Here is a 4404-nt window from a genome sequence, read left to right as displayed (position 1 = left end):
AATAATAGTTTTTTAAATCATCATCATCATCATTATTGTTATTATTGTTATTAATAATTATTATTAGTAGAAATATCATTATCATTATTAAGCAAGATAAAATATAGGCCTATTCATGCGATTGCGATGTAATGGTTATACTGTTACAAGCAGAAAACAAGGGTTTATTTCCCGAAAGGAGAAGTAAGTTGTTTCGTTGAATGTTTTTGGCCACTCCCACCTATGATGCTGGGTCCCCTTACCTCGGGATTGACGGACAGGTAGGGTGGTCGGTAACGACAGTAATCTGTGGTCAGGATAGGGGAAATTTGAATACTTTGTGCATAATATCATTGTGAGCTTTTTCCCTGATATGGATAGGAATATATAATGCTTTGATTCGGCTTATAAGATTAAAAGAACTGTATCTGTATTTAAAATACTTTTGAGATATTGGGGTCGAAGTTTTTTTGATTTGAAACGTAAAAGCAGAGAGAACAGTTTCATGTTTACTTTTCTGGGAGAGAATAAACATTTCAGAACGAAGCATGGATCACCATGTCAATGTAGTGTATTGAAAATGAAACCAGCAACAATAGACCGTCACTCGAAGCATCCACACAACGCAGAGTTTAGACCTATAAGACGATTTACTGGCCGCATAATGTTAGAAAGAAGGACTCTGCAGTAAGTACCCCTTGTGCTAACATTTTAAAGAATATTTTTAACCTTCTTCTGTAAGTTCAAAAAGCCCTTTGACCCCAGGAAAAAGTGCCTTCAGACATAACGCCACAACTTGAGAAAATATAATATGTTGCCTGGATATACAAATAAAGACTGATTAAGTGTAGTTTATAATTTTAAAGTACAGCTCAAAGGAATCCAAATATATCCCAAAGCACATTTTTAATTCTATAAATGGACGGCAATTGCAGACAAGGCAGTCTTCAAAGTACAATGTAGTTAAAACAAAGAAAATTAAGATTTGTTGCTTGACACTGGGCTTTTCAAACTGAATAAATGTGAATGAAACAGCTACTCCAAAATACATTAATTTATATTTTGTGTTTGGGATTTTTCTTTTCTTCAGCTGAAAAAGTAACACACAAAATTAACAATACAAAGTAAAAAGCAGACTTCGAGTTTAGTTTGTTTTTCTTCTTGACGAATCCTTAAACTGTTCCATGTACTTGAATTAAGACAGTTCTGCCAAATTATATACACATAAACTTTAAAAAGCAAAGCTATACAAATCACTGATTACGAATAATCAGTCTCTTTCCATAGGAACATCTGGAGAAAAAAAAGACTAGTAGAAAGGTTAGACTCTTCGCTGTTGCATGTAGAAAACCTGAGTTCGACTCTTTCTCGGGGAAAGCATTTTACAGAGTATCTCAGTCCATCTGCGGGGATGTTGCATCCTCCTACTCAGCCCTGGCCGAATCTGCATGACAGGCAAGGTCTTAGTCTAAGCATGACAGGCAAGGTCTTAGTCTAAGCATAAAGGCAAGGTCTTAGTCTTAGCATACAGGCACGGTCTTTGTCTAAGCATACAGGCACGGTCTTAGTCTTAGCCTACAGGCACGGTCTTAGCCTGAGCATTCCGTCTTCTTAATGGTCTACATCGTGTCAGGGACCAACCATTTCATCACCCCCGTGCAGTCAAGACGCCACAGTCATCTTGTCACATCCCAAATCCACAAGAATTAAGAATAGATATAAAAAACCTGTAAAATAATAATATGTAGACTCTATTGACAATATTGAAATCTCTTGAGTCAGATCAACAAAGGTTTTTTGGTATTTTTATTATTGATGAGAGATGTGATTGGCAAGATCATATTAGTTCTGTTTAAAAGAAAAAAGCTAAATATTATTATTTTCCTCTCTGCTGCAATTTTGCTTAAGCTATATCCTTACATACATAATTGAGGTGTGTTGAGGTGACCTTATGACGAAATGACCGGTTTTTTCCAGCGTGTTAACGGGGCTGTAAAAGATTCGAAGACTACCTTGAAAAACGACGGTAGTCACAAACTAAAATCGTGAGGGTACCGACTTTGAACACTTGTTGACTCATAAATGTATTTTTGTTCAACTGTTGGTTGATTATTGTTGTTAGATTTTCCATTCAAAAATGCTTAACAAAAAACCACCAGTCAAACAGATATGAAGTTATGAGTCCAAAAACTTTAAAAATTGGCACCCTCATTATTTCTAGTTAGTGATTACCATCGTTTTCCCCCTGTATTCTTCATTTACAATCGTATGATGTACTAATTTGCAATAAGACGTTCTAGGACGTGGCCTGATCGTCGCGTCATGTGGGGTGGTATCTGGAGAAAGTCGCTCGTTTGGAAAAGCGATGACTTTCCTACGGGTAGGCGTACAACAGGGACGCAATTAGGCGTACCGTCAATGTGTTGAAAAGGGGCGTAATACATAAAAGCAATTAGGCTTCAAATGGGCGTAGACATAACTGCAACTGGGCTTCAAATGGGCGTACACACAGACGCAATTGGGCATGCCAAAATTAGGCTTAAAATGTGCGTGCTACATAGAACTAATTGGGCGTATTCTGAGATGGCCTGAATGTTCGCTAAACGTGTAGGTAATCAGGCGTGGCTTAACCGTGCTCCAAACTGTTGTAAAACATGTCTGTAATCAACCGTGCTTTATGTATGACAGAGGCCGTGCTGCACAGTCTATAAACACATGATGGAAAGAAACCCCATCGATTAGAGCAGACGAGTTGATAAAGGGGAAGAGAGGCGTGCATCTTGAGAGAGGTTCGGCCCAGCGAGTCTATTGAGGCGGACACGTACACTGGATATACCCACCACCGGGCCTTTGGCCGTCACTGTAACGCTCAGCGTGACATCAACCAATCAGCGACAAGCCCCGCCTGGCCTCCTCGTCATGTGACGCGAGAGCCGCCCTACAACAGCCAGTGAGAAGCGGCCACCCTCCCATAAACCTGACTTTTATCCTTTATTTAATGGTCTATGAAATGAAAGGCATCTGAAAAACTCAAAGGCTTTTTCAAAACGGAATTACATAAACGAAAACTGCGCCCCCCCCCCTTTCCTCTACCCTCCCCATTCTCCTGCTCCGTCCCCCCTGCAATTACATCTCCTCTCAAAAGCCATCGACGGTAGCCGTATGTATGTGTGTGGTCTTTTGTTTGCTTTGGAAATGTGCAGTTCAAAAAGAAATTATATTATAAATAAATGAGAAAACCTAGCAAGCAATGGCTGAGTCTCCGATAGAATTGCAAGGGGGGAAAGCCTGAACAAAAGCTACAGATTTTTGCCTGGTCACGAAAGCCTTATGGCATTCTGCGATGTCGATCGAAGCTAACAGTACTGATATTGTCATCAAAACTGACTGAATGAAATTTGCAATCTGAAAAGAATAACTGAATGAAAATTGCAGTGTGAAAAGCATGACTGAATGAAAATTACAGTGAAAAAATCACAGTGCTGATATTGTCATAAAAGCTGACTGGGTAAAAATTGCAATACGGCAACAAAATATTGGCTCTGGAACAGCAAGGGTTGGAGGATCATAGACAGCTGAAATATTCTTGTTGATGAAATAACGCGCAGCAAACCTTAATGAATGGAATTCTGACACCATAATAATTTTAAAACTGATCGGCTCATTCGTTAGAAGCATATCATTATTGGTTGTGGAAGGAAGGACTCACAAGAAACGCGTACGTGCAGTAACACATGCGCACTGGGAAATATCTAGATACTATCTGTCTGTCTGTCTGTCTGTCTGTCTGTCTGTCTGTCTGTCTGTCTGTCTGTCTGTCTGTCTGTCTGTCTGTCTGTCTGTCTGTCTGTCTGTCTGTCTATCGATACAAATGAAACGTTATAATTATTTATGTGATCGTATGTAACATACATTGTACTCAAATTTATGTCGAATTTATAATGATACATCGTTTTTGATATAAGTAAAACTATTATACACATATGCACACATAGTATTATGAATGAGGGTGTATGTGTGTGTGTGTATGTGTGTGTGTGTGTGTGTGTGTGTGTGTGTGTGTGTGTGTGTGTGTGTGTGAATGTGTGCGCGTGCGCGTGTGCGTGTGCGTGTGCGTGTGCGCACGCTTGTGTACGTATGTATGTTTGTAATTCAAGTATTGAAAAAAGAACCTAGTTTAAAAATACATAGCAAAAGATAAAGTAACATACTATAATTGATATATCATAAGGGGGTACATGTGTCATAAACTTATAATACACAAACATATTTTGAGAAACAATCTGACATAATTAAATATAACGTAACTATACACAATAGTGATATACACAGTACTACAATATTTTAGAGAGAGAGAGAGAGAGAGAGAGAGAGAGAGAGAGAGAGAGAGAGAGACAAAGGTGATGATAGAGATAGCCCCAGTAA

Source organism: Aplysia californica, unplaced genomic scaffold (assembly GCF_000002075.1).
Source record: "Aplysia californica isolate F4 #8 unplaced genomic scaffold, AplCal3.0 scaffold00946, whole genome shotgun sequence".
Taxonomy (NCBI): domain Eukaryota; kingdom Metazoa; phylum Mollusca; class Gastropoda; order Aplysiida; family Aplysiidae; genus Aplysia; species Aplysia californica.
The sequence above is the reverse complement of the archived record's forward strand: the minus strand, read 5'-3'. Positions refer to the sequence as shown.